Source organism: Bradysia coprophila, chromosome IV (assembly GCF_014529535.1).
Source record: "Bradysia coprophila strain Holo2 chromosome IV, BU_Bcop_v1, whole genome shotgun sequence".
In the NCBI taxonomy this organism is placed as follows: Eukaryota; Metazoa; Arthropoda; class Insecta; order Diptera; family Sciaridae; genus Bradysia; species Bradysia coprophila.
The window spans coordinates 1,917,112-1,932,816 of NC_050738.1; the positions used below are offsets into that span (position 1 = coordinate 1,917,112).

General features: G+C 33.5%; 1 protein-coding gene and 1 long non-coding RNA gene across 4 annotated transcripts in view; one reads left to right on the top strand and one right to left on the bottom strand.

The window, feature by feature from the left end:
• LOC119066424 overlaps positions 1-14,534 on the bottom strand; it is a 99,507-nt gene extending 84,973 nt beyond the window's left edge. Inside the window, exon 1 of the long non-coding RNA XR_005085745.1 lies at positions 14,428-14,534. This is a non-coding gene — a long non-coding RNA (uncharacterized LOC119066424). The remainder of the gene's footprint in view (positions 1-14,427) is intronic.
• The window catches only part of LOC119066421 (protein jim lovell), a 131,069-nt gene that overhangs the window by 90,096 nt on the left and 25,268 nt on the right, over positions 1-15,705 (top strand). The window lies entirely within an intron of this gene.

Consider the following 15,705-nt stretch of genomic DNA (forward strand, 5'->3'; position numbering starts at 1 on the left):
ATAGAGTACATTCCTGTCATGTCACAATTATAATTGTCGAGTCTTTTACTTCCTTTGACACTAGAACCGATAAATCTTGAATCTTTAACTTCATTCGATTTAACAATGACTTTTTTATAAATAAGAACATGTTCACCTTACTTATGGTACATTTTTGAGGTCGATGTCGATAACAGCTGACATAGTCGTTCGTAAAATATTTAGTCAAACCATGAGTTCTCATTCTAATAAATATTCATTTGTAATCATTACATTAAAAATCCCAATTGTCGACAAAAAAAAACCTCATCTTCATGAGCAGTTCCCCATACATCATGCACATCACTCCCTCGTGTATTAACAACACATCATTAAAAAGTTTTCTTTGCCGCAATGTTAACCCACATCCTCAGTTCACTCATACTCCCAGCCACATACATATTTCCAGGTTATGCAAAGACATAAATTTGCTGCCGTATGTATGTGAAATTAATAGCAATGAATTTATGAGTTTGTATCATCTTATCATTTTCACAAAAAGATAAACATATACACATATGTGGGAGAGAAGGTAGGAAATGTCGTAAGCTCCCCAATGACACAAACAATACACACTCGAAGAAATGCGTTGATGAACGGCAACACTTACAGAAAAATCAGAAACCCTAGTCGAAGCAAACCCGAACCCAATCCGAATTGAATTTTAAAAAGCCGACAACCGAAAGCGGAATTAACTGAAACCCGACATGACCCGAACCCAACTCGAAATAAATTTGAAAAAGGCACATGCTATTACAGTCAACTACCAATAGTCAATATTGATGCTATTCGCAGTCAACTAATTGTGCCTTCACATGACATCAAAATTGACTATTGGCAGTTAACTGCAAATAGCATTAATATTGAAAAAGGTGATTGTCAGGTGTGTTAAGGGTTGATTACTTCTTGTCAATAGATTTTAGGTTGAATCATAATTTGTATTTCAAAATAGTTAACCTGTTACAGACGGCAAGCATTTGACCAGTATTATTATCGGGTACATCAATTGGAGTACTTTTAGCTGTTGATTTAAAATCTTGTACTTCATTTTTTTAACATGCATTTTACTGTATAAAGGACCACATTACCCAGAGCTTGTCATTATTTCTGTCGTCGTTATCGATAACAGATGAATTTAAAAATATATTTATTTGGAAGTCTCTTGGTCAACTGTCTTCGTTGCATTAATAGGACACGTTTCCCCAAATTATTATTGTTCTCGCACTAACATTATTTGAAATAAACAGTGAATTTATCGTTCCCTAGACGTAGGGAACTTTTTAGCCTATACAATAAAATAGTGTATTGACATATGATTGGCAAGTCTCGATGCTTCCCCTCATATGTCAAAAATTTACTGTTATTCCACTTAGAAACTTAAAAAGACACTGACAAAAAGTTTAAGCCCGAAAGCCCTAACAACAGTTTTCGGACCGGGCTCGCTCTGGTGAACCCGATAATCTCTAATTCGAATTAATTTTTCTCTGTTTTGACGTATTTAGTCGCTAGCCTGTATTATTAGGGAATTATTAATAAAATTGTTGTATTGCTTGGTCAGTAATTCAACATTGACAAAGTGTTGTATTGCTTTGACTTGACCAAAATTGTTGAAAAAATTTCTTTTATTCAACGAAGGGCGAACGAAATGTGTTACTCTGCGCGGTTTTAGTAACAATTTATTTATTGTCACTAAAATTACCGGAAAACAAATTGTCGGATGTGAGAGATCCACAAAAGCTGTATGTGAGAGATATAGCCCAAAAACAAAAAGAGTTTTAACAAATGACGAAAAAGTGTATATAATGCTCGTACAATTGAAGTGATTGCTCACTTCAGTTTGTGTCGTGCTGATATGCACATAGTCATCGCAAGACATAGGTGCACTGATGATGGCGTGATACGCCGAAATCAGCATTGTTTTGTCCTGTTGTTCGTCCGCATTATGATTGTAAACGGTAAAACGTTTCGTCACGAATCGTAAACGGTAACACATTTCGTTCGCCCTTCGTTGAATAAAAGAAATTTTTTCAACAATTTTGGTCAAGTCAAAGCAATACAACACTTTGTCAATATTAGGGAATGTTGTGCAAGTGAGTAAATCTTATCCCAAAAGATTTTCCTAAAAATTGTCCGCTTACCCAACGCTCGGAAAATGATTGGCACAGACATATAGACTCATTTACTTATTCTAAGCAAATGCATTCATATATTGAAATTTGACTACGGCACGTATATTAAAAGTAAAACCGACTTTTTCAGTGTAGGCTCCACACATTTTGGCTCCAACTTTCGGTACACATCTTGGCAAATAGAAATATGTGCAATTATATAGACTATTAAAAAGTAGCATACACTCATTTCTGTTTGCGAATATTTATCTCTTCATATACACATTTTACTTAGCCCCATGCAAAACAGTCGTACATGTACGACTGTCAAGGATATATGCCGAGTAAATATTCTTAGACTTCTTATATTCATTTAAAACACATTTACATTTGGCATGCCAACAATTTTATGTATGCAGAAAAAAGGAGACCCAAATGAATGTATCTTTTTATATTTTACTTTACGTAGATTTTTTTTTGTGTGCGATTTTATAATGTGGGTACCGTATACGACGAGGTAAACATTTTCTGTTTTGCTCTTCTCCTTTATTATATTTTCTTAAAGTTTTCTCCGATATAAATTTCTCTTGCACAGTCAAGTATTTTATAGAAAATACTGAATGTGGTATTATATATGACGAAAAATTTTATGTATGCATGCATATCAGCCCCCCAAAAAAGTAAAGCAAACGGCCGCAATTCATTTCCATTCCTTGTCTACAGCACATTTGTAGTATAAGGAAACAAATGGTTTGAGTACGGTGGATAGATTTTTTTTTTAAAGGTTTTGTATACTTAAGGAAAAGGTTTTTTATATTTAGGTCTCTCTCATGATGGTATATGAATACGAGCAAAATATATATAGAAAAAAAAACGTTCGGTATAGCGGAGGTATGTTAAGAGATGTATGTATGGCTCTGGAGATCCCAAATTGAAGAATAAATGCTGATCAATAATTGTCGCGAAGCAGTATAAGGGATATTTTAAGTATAAGAAATGGAAGGCAGAAGCAATGGGGGGATGAGCGCTCACATATAGAAACAATTTTATTTATGTACATGCAGGTGACTGTACAGAAGGACGCAGTTGTGTTGGAAAATAGCGATGAATCTTGGAGTATAATGCTTATGATCCGACGTTTTGTGTATAGGGAGGAACTAGCATATCTCTAGCGGTATAGTGACGGTATTTTTTCTTGTATAATTGAAAGCGTCTAACAAGGTGAAATGGGGGTCGGTCCAAAAAAAAATGTTGATATTTCTTTTGATTTTATTTCCATTTGCATTTTTACGTAAAATATTGTAACTTATGAGGTAGAAATAACTCTCAATGACTCAAAGTAAGATATTTGAGATTCTGTTTGACAAAACATTATATCCATTGACTGAGATAAACACAAACTTTTGCGCTCAAGTATAATGCAGTTCCTGTGTAGATCCAATCCAAAAACTATCAATAAAGTATAACTTTCGATTCTGTCGGAATGAAATTCGAAGGATTGATTTGTTGAATAAAATTGAATTGCTAATATATCCTGCGGACTGCTGTTTGAACGGAAAACATACCACCAATGTACCACTAAATCTGTAACTTTTTTTGATTAAAGTATTGTCTAGTTTTAGATTACAAATCTCTTACTTCATTAGTTTAAGCATATCTTTGATATAATAAGCCAACACTAGACAAACCCCGTCGCTTGATTTCGTCGTTATGGTCGATAGCAGATGACAAAACATCATTTTCAAATTTGTATTGACAAGTTCTAGAAGCTGGCTCTTGAATAGTAAGAACTGACTTGTTTAAGGCTAAAACTGCGAAATTTGGATTATAAGTCGACGATAACCTTTAACAGTTCTATTATCGAATCTACTTTTTCTTTCAGTTTTCATGTTTTTATTCAACAAGAACTCAAAAATACAATTGTTTCCTATAAAAAAAGCGAAATGAAATGATTGGATCTACTACTTTATTTGATCCAACTATTTTCAAGAGATTTATGTCAGATCTTTTACTTCATTTCTTTGATCATGTTTTTTGCTATAGGTTTGTACCAAGTAACTGTAAACACGAACTTTGACAGCCCGAACAACGACAATTTCATCCACAGCAACGTCGCTTACGTGATATTTCATACAAATCGAGCAACGTCGCCTACGCGATTTACACAGAGATATTATTGAGGTTATGGTTCTATGGATGAAATTTGACAATTCATGGCCTTGGAACAAACCTATATAAGACCGCTTTCCGTTCATTTCTGAATTCGTTTTCGATACAGACGATAGGCACCCGAAACAGGTTAACATATCTGGTGGTAATTTCGTCGGTTTCATTTTTACCAACCGAACTGATTGTCATTATTGACATTTCTTGTCCAGTTTAAGAGCTTATAATTTTCTAACTGACTTTCTGTTTCATTTCAAATAAAGACTCATATGTTACTCAATTGTATAGACCAAGATATTGTACCCAATCACCATCCTCTGAACTGACTTAATATAAATGGTTTTCAGAATTTTCTAGGAATCAATATTGTATCCAAATAAAACGTTTACCTGACATTTCCTTTCATATAATACCGGCAACCAAACCATTCAAACGAAACAGCAACAAGTAGAAGAAAACAAATCTCGTAATCGCACGTATTATAAACAATATTACAGTGGAAATGGTTATCCCGTATAATACACGTCATGTATGGTTTTAAAAACATTCATCCTCTCTACATTTCAGCTACACATCCAAATGTACAGCATTAATACCAAACAGAAAATGTGGAAAAAAAAAATTCCAAAAAATTTATTGCACCGAAAGATATGTCAGTTTTTTCACATGTTCAAAACAAAACAATCGGAGAAACATACAAATATGCGAGTAAGTGTTATGTTATGTATGGATCCCAAAAAAAAGGTTGTGTATGATTTTGAGGTGCATAATAAAAGGACATGAGGGAAAGATAACCAAAACTATACAGATGAGAAATAAGAAGATAAAAAAAACATTGAATTTATACCTGTTCATATGTCTGGTGTTCATATTATATTGGCGACATATTGAAATAGATGAATAGTTATAAGCCATATTATTCATTGAGCGTGTGTACCATTTCTTCATAGTTTTTTCTATGCTTCTTTTCGTAGGTGCAACTCAAATTTAGACAAATATTGCATTTTCGATTTGTGTGGCTCTAAGTCATATTCACACAATTATTTTCAACAAAAGAACTGCTTGCTGTTATAGACTTATCTTATTTTCTTATTAATTCAGAAGATTTATCCTCTTTTGATGTAATATCTTGTGTCAGGGAAAAGACTGTCTCGCGATTACCATTGAAGTACTCAATAACGTAAATGATGCGTGAAACCGTCGTTAATATGTACTAACACCATTAATCACTCATATGAAGTAACGAGGAATTAATCACTTGCTGACATTTTACGTGCTAGTACTAAATTGTTCTTTAACTCCGGCTTCGAAAGAGCAAGTATGTGCTCCTGCTAGATGATAGAATAAGATAATTACGTAACTGCGTTCGGGAAGTTTCTGCTTGAGCCCAAGTGACAGTTTCACTACTCCTAAATTGTTGTCTCTTTAAAGTCAGCTCTTTCATATGAAGGGAATCTAGGGTTTCATTAATAAGTATGTTATGCATGACGACTATTTGCATCTCTTTCTCTCACTTTAACCATATCTTGCATCACTTTCGCACGCGAAACCTAGTTTATGAACTATCCTTAGGCAAAACTCGACCTCATCTCACTAGAAAACTTGAGTATAAGAATTGATGTAATTGTTCCGTCCGCACTTCTTTAGCAAATTATAGCCAAAATGAAATTTAGCTTGATGTGCCGAAGCAAAAGTTTAACCATAATTCAGCAGTAGACACGGATAATAATCACATGAAATTGGCATTATAAATTCCACAAAACTTAGGAACGTAGGTGTCTGATGTTGAGCTTCTGAAATATATCAAAGCCAATTTTTCTTTTTTAATAAATTACACAAGTTCCAACTGCATTCCCTTATGTTTCCTACACTTCGAAGCATTTAGCATTTATTTAGAACAATGTCCATGTACCTGAATCTAGTACTTCGAAATCAATACATATTGAGCAAAGGTCAAAGAAACATCGCATCCGAAAAATGTTCCCAATCTAATTTGGTTGTCTGTACAAACCGGTATCCAATCTGTGCGGAAATAAAATCCCTATTAACTGAATCAAATTGCATAAATTTTTCCCAAACCACCAAAACAAACGATAATTATTTCCTGTAAATCTCATCAAATTTCTTATAATTATGAAAGAAGATTTCCCTTAAATTGTCAAAACTTTATCAATTAGACACATAAATAAATGAGACAATGAAATAATTTCGTTTCACATATAAGATGCGCGTAGTTTATATTTTCCATTTCTCTGGCATTATATTATAAAAGAGATGACGAATGTGGGTATCTCTATATGTTTGTTATTCCATCGTGTATTTTATATACATTGCCCCATTATAATATGCTCGTCGCACGTATGCGGTTACCTTATATGTGTAACGTTTTATTATACACATTTTAAAGAATTGTATATCATACTCTCTGTTTAAGAAACGATGTTCTAACGTATTGCCATATAATTCTTAAAATATACACGACACCGAGATTTCTTCATCATCTTTTCTTTTTGCATATAGAGAAGGAATATAAAAAAACGCACCCAAAGCGAAAATGATGGGGTGGCTGATGGGGATATATTTTTCTACCGAAAAAAACTTTTTAAACATCGTCTACCATACATTTTTAAGACGTTGAAGCTTCATGCATTCGAGAATTATTCGTTTTCTGTGTATAGGACGAGATTATGGTGTGCTGTTCCTCGATTCATGAAGATGTTGTAGGTATATATATTGCATTGCAGATTATGGTTTAAAAACTGTTCCGAGCGCACACACAGAGGAGAAAAATTAAATTGCTAAGTGGAAAAATAAGAAAACCCACTCACCCATACATATTTACGATCATAAATTTCAATGCAATATATATGTGTGTATAAATATACTGCGACTCGTCTCTTAATATATCTATACCGAAAACGTACTAATTGAATATTTTCTTGTATGGTTGAAAAAAGGGATGAAATATATTCTCGTCATAAATACTTCAGTCACATGTGTGGTGTATGTTTTGGAAAATTATGTGTTTTTTTCGGGGGGGTTTTCAAATTTTGATATATGGAAAATATACATTTTATTCCATTTCATTCATTACGTATGACGAGGAGAATATTAAAGTTGAAAAAAAAATGAAAATCTCTGTATATTATATATGCAGTGCGGTGTAGTACTTCTGTGTTTTATATCCCAAAAAATAGACGAAGAAAAAAAATTGAAAATATAAAATGTTAAGCGTTCATTAATTTTTTTTATTCCTGCCTTCAAATAATTTGCATTTTTCCGTTTGAAATGATTTCCACATAAGAAGAGTTGGAAAAATTATACTTAATTGGCATATAATTTTTTTGTTTTAAAATATTTTTCTTTTCTTTTTTTTAACTTTTTTTTTCTCCCGTACAAATCGAGAACAAGAGTTTTTCCGACGAATTATAATAATGGTATGCGGTTGTATTCGGGACTATAAACACATTTATAACAAAAAAAAAATGTTTGATGATCTCACAGAATTATTAATTATTTTAGAATATACAGTGAAACATTCGTGCAACATATACAAAAAAAAAATTGTGGAATGTTAATCTGTGTAAACATTTGACTTTTAATTTGTGGGATGGCTTGATGTGGGGGACTTGCAATGCTGGGTATGTTATCAGGGGTTATTACAATCCAAATTTTTAACGGATTTCTTAAAAATGTCTAATATCGCTTTTCTGAGGATTCACGTTAACTCACTCGGTAACAATTTCCAACTTGTGGAAAGGACAAGACCATCCTAGTATTGGTGTTGCCTAGTTCACTAGTCTATCACTTTCTTTGCTCTGAATTATTTCAACAGATTAAAATACAAAATCTATTACTTCAATTGTTTTAACATATGTTTTACTATATTAGGTATACTTTTCCAGCTGAATGTTTATTTTTGTCTCGTCACTGTCGACAACAGATCACCGCGAAAAACGAATAGCGCTGTATTGACTCTTGCATTTAGTTTAAATATATCTAAATCCAACCACATTACTACAACCATTATTAAATACATATGACAGGGAATTTGGGAATTTTTATTTTTAAAGTCTTCAAAAAGTCTCCAAACGTCACACGCATGTACGTTGTATATGTATACTAACGTAGCGTAAAATATACGTCAGAAACGTTTATGTCCGAAGTCTTTGCAAATGACATGTCAGCACTAGATGTGACAAAAATCAAGGGTTTCCTCGTCTTGAAAAATGTACTATTACCTCGTTTGAAGGTAATCTTTAACCCTTTAACTTCTCGTACTCGGTAATACTATGTTTTGATGACATACAACAGTGTACTATTTACCGTAGAAATGCGAAGGAAAAGAGATGTTTCAAAACATACATCATCCCACACATACATTGCATGCTTCGCAGAGGACAGAAATAGTAAGTGCATAGAGAAATTCAGAGTAGGATTTAGAATTTCATGAAGATTATTTTGAGAAAAGACTGTGATGGATGTGGAAATCGAGTAGAATGTTCTCAGTTTCTGGAGTTGAATTTCTGTTATCTGGCTGCTCGATCAAAATTTTTGAATCATAATCATCGGTTTCCTCAACCACCCACATCAATTTCGTTCGTAGAAACCTATTAGCCAAGCTCAATTTATGGATTAATGAACGCAGCTGTATAACCATATACCTCTCATCCGAATTAAACTCAACATAAAACCTGGTACCTCGATGTGAAATTTTTCTTTCTAATTCGAAGTCAAATTCAATTTATTCAGCTAATTTCCCCGTGCTTCTTAATTAAATTCACTTCTAATCAACATATACACTCCACACAAAAAATGTGGATCGCAACGAAAAATGATAAAATATTTTTCTGAAACATACACTTAATTTCAATTTATCCACGTACATACAATGCGTCATCTTGTACTTCATCCCATCTTCGTTCGTATTTTTTTCGTCTAAAACTTTTTTTTTCTTCTTTTTTTTCAAATGTTAAAAACCCAAATTATTGATTATCTTTCATCCCAATGAAAAATTCCATCGTAATAATTAGAAACCCTCTATTCATACTTTACCATTCGTATCTATAAAGAATAGAAGAAAAATATTTCACCCTCTTTTTTCATCAATTTTCTTATACGTGAACGTACATGTATAGAATGTACATACGCTAAAGCAACGAAGCAACGAAAGAAAGAAAAAAAAAATCATTGGCACGTCTTGAATTCCACGTCATATGATATATTTTCTGTTTTTCTGAATATAAGCTCATACAACAGAAGTTATCGTAGGTAAAATTCATATATGTTGATTTCCATTTAATATGATGTAGTCTATGCGTGTTCAAATTGATTAAGCAAATTTAAATTTACATTAATTCATCACGGGCACACATATTCCGTATGTAAGTATTGTATAATGTGAGGCGAGGGTGGATGACAATATTCACGCACATTCGTTGAAAATGTATAATACTAGATACGAAAAACTGCTTGTGACTTTACTTTGGGATTTTGGGTACTATAAATATCTTAAGATGATGACGTATGGGGTGTGTAGTATGTTGTGTAGATATTTTTTAGGTGTTTTTCGTGTGGAATTATTATGTGTCTCTTGCATACACTGTGAAACATAAGAAGATAAGGATATACCGTTGGGTCGGAAATAGAGATACAGGAGTAGATTACGGTGATTTATTTTAAAAGTGTGGATATGTTACCCCATTTTGTGTTACAATTTTTTTTTTCAATCGAACGCCAAAGGTCCTACTTAGAATTAGTAGATCAGACACCGGGATCACCAAAAAATGGAAAATATCTGAGATATGCATTTAGGGTTTAGACTGTAAGAGACTGGTTAAGACTGTAAGACTGTTAAGACTGTTAGGACTTAGTTGACATTGAAGAAACTTAAAGCGTACCACGGAAATAAATATCAATAAATCTGTTACTTCATTTGTTTAATTTGTGTCGTAGTGTTTGATACAACATGTAGTACTTCAATATTTTGATCATACATTTCCATAAGTAGCACGAGCTAGGGCTCAACCCTTATTGTCGTCGTCGTTGTCGAAAGCAGGTGAATAGCCGTTTCAAGGTTAAGAAAAATGGCGGAAATGAGATGATGACCTGGTGTCCAAAGCCAGGACTTGAGAGGCATGCTTGTGTGAAAGATCTAATTAAGACAAAGTGAACATGGACGCACTATTTCCAACTGACCCGACACACCGTACTGCTTCGGCTGCCTAAATTTATAAAAGTTTAAATTCTTAGCACTTTCTCAAAAAAATAGTGAGTTTGATGTCAAATTTAAAATTATTATCAGTCATTGAATCCTCGTCCGCGAAAACTCATTTCGGAAACCAAACTGAATTTTGGAATCCACGAAATCAGGTTGGTCTCAAGATCGAATTATTCTCAATTAAAGAAATTTATCTGAGAAATGAAATTCTTAAACTTGAACTTCAAAACATGATGAAAATGAGAAACTGAGCTGACAGCGATGGACCTGTCAAATTCGGCTATTCATCTGTTATCGATAACGACGACAAAAATAATGACAAGCTCTGTGTAATATGGTCCTTTACATAGTAAAATGAATGGTAAAAAAATTGAAGTACAAGATTTGAAATCGACCAATTACAAATACTTTGATCGATGGAAGTAATAGACTCGAAAATAATACTGGTCATATGCTTGCCGTGTGTAACACGTTAAGAAAACAACGCATACGTGTATAATATTTAAACCGATTGGCCTTTAAATCCGAATGAAAAAACAAAATATTTTTAAAAAAACACAACAGCCTAATGTGGTTTCTTACTGAAGGTTCTTTATACCGAAAGTTTACCTTCACCAAGTGCGTCCTTCCGGCGACTTAATTAAACTTTTACTGTTTTTACCGAAAAAAAAGTTCATAAAAAATTATAACAGTGTGCCGTGCTCCACCGAATCTACCTACTTGTTCCATATGTAATATCACAAAAATAAGGGTAGCTTACTAAATACAAAAAAAAATTACAATATAAAGCGCTGTGTGGAAAAAAAATCCCCAAACTCAACTTTTGACTTCCACATTTCCGATTCTAACGACGTGTATGAATATTATACATACGCACACCGTACGTACGAATATATTTTGGAAAAATACAAAAAAAAAACTCCAAACCATAGCTTAACACACAAAATGAAAATCATATATGAGGACTACCTTATTAAGGATACGCAGGGAGCGATATGTAAAACACAAACGTAATATCACGATATGATGTTAATGTGGTATACGGCGGTTTTTTCTCGGTGAAATGATGGTTTGAGGTGGAGAAGAAGAGAGCTGAAGAAATAAAAGCTTAAAAATCGCGATGCGTACGCGAGGGGTGAATTCATCATTAATTATGTGGCAAGATTTTTTTTCCGTTGCTTTCCTCTGGGAGGTTTAGTTTGACAGAGAAATTGTATTCGAATTGACAGATTATATATGTAGATTTAAATGTTTGGTAAATCCTCATGTCTATTTCACTCCTCTTGGTTCTCATACGTATACACTCATCAGCCACATTATAATATTCGTGTTGAGTGTGGGGATTTTTTTTCGATCGCGTACATTTTCACTACCAAATCAAATATTGGCATTTTCGGCTTAGGTAGCTGAAACGCACATAAGAGAAATGTAAGATAATTTTGAGGAAACAAAGGAATTCGCGTGTACAAGAAAGTATTCAGAGTCGACAGCCGGTAAATAAACGATAGGAATTTAATGCTTCGAGCTCATTTGTTATAGACGACGACTAAAATAAGCCCTGAACAGGTCAGAGACAGAAAATGTGTCGGTTTTCAAAATTCCGTGTGTGTAGTATCTCCTTATAGACATTCGATATTTTCAGCGTTACGCTTTAGGATCATTAGTATCAGTATTAGTCAATGGTGGAAATTAGTGGCCCAGTGGACATGTAACTTAATATGAAAAGTTGATTCATCGCTGAAAAATATGTTGAAACTAATGAAGGCAAAGATTTTGGATGAACCACTTGGCAATAAACAAAAGAAGTAACAGATTTGACATAATTATACCATCGATGTTCTTGCCGTCTATGTATGGTATTTATCAGTCTGTTGAATTAATATATAGGTAGATTACGTTAACACCCACTCTCCTCTTTTAAAAACAACATTAACGTTCGCATCAAGTTTAGATCGACCTGTTGAAGTTCAAGTTTACCTAACACTCATCTTGATCTGATTTAGAATATTTGACCTGTCCTGAAGGACAAGATGAAGCTTAAGTCAACTTAAAATTAAACCAGCTGGTTTTACCAACACTTGACCTGTTCCGCGCCTCCAACAACACCACAAATTTTCGTGAATAAATCCAAGAAAATAAAATTCGAACTGAAGCAAAATTCGTGCGGCTGTCTCATTCTCAAATGTATGAATGTATCCACCACATCTTCATCGAAATGTTCACAACCGAATTCTCAAGGAGATAAAATCTGCAGTTCAGGTCGAAAAAGACAATAAATACTTAAATTCCGGCTTATATGATAGTTTGAAAGGTAATGTGTGTGCTTCATGTATCTATAACACAATTATAGATAAGCATCAACCGTACCACCATTCAAAAAATAGAATGTGTATACATATTCTGTGTGACCAAATAACACTCATGTGAACTTTTTTTTACGGACTTTGTTTTGTGTTCCATCTAATTCAAAATAATTGTCCAAAAACCCACCGAAAAAAAGATTCAATTTTTTTTATGCTACACAGTATAGCTCTTCTCACACGTCATACTTCATTTACACATGGTATACTTGCATATGATCATCATTCATCACACACGTATAACATTCATCACCGAGAGTGGCATTGTTTTCGAATTTAACGATGGTGTATATTACACCAAAAACAATAACATCATCAGGGAGCATCAAAATTTAATTGTTTTTTGTTTCTGTTATTATTTTAGTGTGCGGGTGATACACCAAAAAAAAAGAAATATTTTTTTTCGGTGAAATTTTTAGTGACCAAGACAATGGGTTACGCTTTTTTTTCTCTCGTGTGTGTAATTATTTTTTTCTGTATTTAACTGTGACGGGTATTGTTTTCCTATAAGAATGCCATTTCACACATAAGATTATGAATGTTTATTAGCATGGCATAATTTGGTAATTTATGGCGTTATCTAGCCCGAGTATCACACTTATAACTGGAAGTAAAAATTGCTTTTACACGCCACTTAGCATCACATTTTGGAGGCTCAATTTTTGACTCAAATGTGGAATTACAGTTGTACACAATCTACGTACACAATGCATGACATGATAAAGACGGATTTTAATGTAAATCGTTTTATGATGATGAGAAAATCTTAAAATATGTTGGAATACTGTTGCGTACAATGTTTACCGATTGTAAGAGTCACATAATTTTGAAACCGGTGGTAACATCAAGAAGTGATCCTTATTAAAAACAATATTGTTACAACTACACAGACTTTCGTTCACGACATTTGATAAAAAGCATTCCCCACATATATATGTCCATCACAGTCTCAAATATTGATGTAATAAAGACGGAGCCATGTGTGTGACTCCTGGTCAGGATCTTGAAGTTCACATGAATCCTCACAGTACAAAATGTAGAAACACCCATCATCTTCTTCACATCGCTGATAATCGTGTCTTTCATCGATCAAGTAGTTTCTTTGCGCCCTCTTCTTGCAAGTTGGGAAAAAAAATTAAATATCATGACTTCGCATTCAGATAAACAAACGTCACACGAAACTTTCTCTCCCTATATGTAAATATCAGAATTCTTGTGGGAAATGGATGGGGTAGATGGGGTACGCGGTACACTGTGAGTGTTTTTTGTTGTAGTACGAAGCTCTAGCTCTAATAGATAATCAGAAGGGAAAAAACGGAGTAGTTGTTCTCTTTCTGTTTCATTATCATTTAATGAACGACAAGCGTATAGTAAAATCAATGAATCTGTTCTATCAAATATGTAATGGTACCAATTAATGCCAAATCTTGTACTTCAATTCTTTTATCATAAACTTTAGAATATACGAAAACTCAGCTAGTCATTATTGTTTACTTGGGTCATCTTTGTCGATAACTAGCCGTTTATCGTCGGTCTTGATATATGTTGATTCAACATACAGTCAGCGACTTTCAAATAAGTGACACATTTTGTTTCAGCTGTTTTTCAGCTGATCTACTCATACAAGCAAATGTGCTAATGCTTGTTTATCCTGGTGAGCAATGAACAATCATGCTAGTGGTAATGGTAAGACCGTTGAAAGACATAAAAAGATATTTGTGTGTAGGAGTGGATCAGCTGAAAAACAGCTGCAACGAAATGAGTCGCCGACTATAACAATAACATAAAATAAACGAAATTTATCTAATCGTAAATGAATGCCCGAGCAACAAAACGTCTGCCTAATCTAAAAATAAAAAAAAACTTCCCAAAACGTCCTAATTACCAAAATAAGATTCACGCATTCCGTTTCCGAATAAAAAAGTTTTTATATTCTTTATCGACCGATTGACTTCCTTTGACACAAATATCTACTTTATATAATACGGCGTTGTCCTGATTTACACACCGAAATCTCTCCTTCGTAAATCGTCTTTCTACTGCGATTACCACTTCACACATCTTTAACTTATAAGAAAAGCCGATCAAAAAACATAAATTCAAATCTGTGATTTTATTTAATGTACACCAGGATGTCATAGAGAATATGGGTGTAAATAAGGGTGGCTTTTCCATTCGCCTTGTCAGAGGTGCATTTACGATTATCACAAAAGAAAGAAAAAAACGTTCCCCAAAAATTACGTTTTGTTATTAAATCAACCGATTCATTATTGAAATTTGTAGTCCTTCAACTACAAATTCGTTGGGTGTGACCTACAAAAAATATTGCAGGTAATCGACGACATTGCCCTGTTATATCAAAACGTAAATGTATTTGTCATAAGTGCATGACCTGACCTTATATATTGTACACATCTTGTGAATAGGAATGTCTTATCATCACAAATAAGACATAACCGGAAACATTGTGCAATCGTAAAGATATATTGTGGAACAACAACAACAACAACAAACACACATACACAACAATATGAAGATGAAGCAAAAAAAAACCCTCTAACGAATTGGAAACCCCCGCATATATGGAGAAACTTAGCTAAAGCACAAACGGAAAGACCAATGCTTACTATTTATTGGTTAAAAGAAAAAGCTTAAACATTTTCCTTCTTCGTCTCTTTCTAATTATAATCCTACGAAATGAATGAATATATTTCTCGTTTCTTTTCTTTGATACTTTCTTTTCATTCCCATTTATTGACTTTCACTTTTCCCATCCATCTATACACCATACCATACCATACGATACCCATAATATTTAATTCTTCCGAAAAAA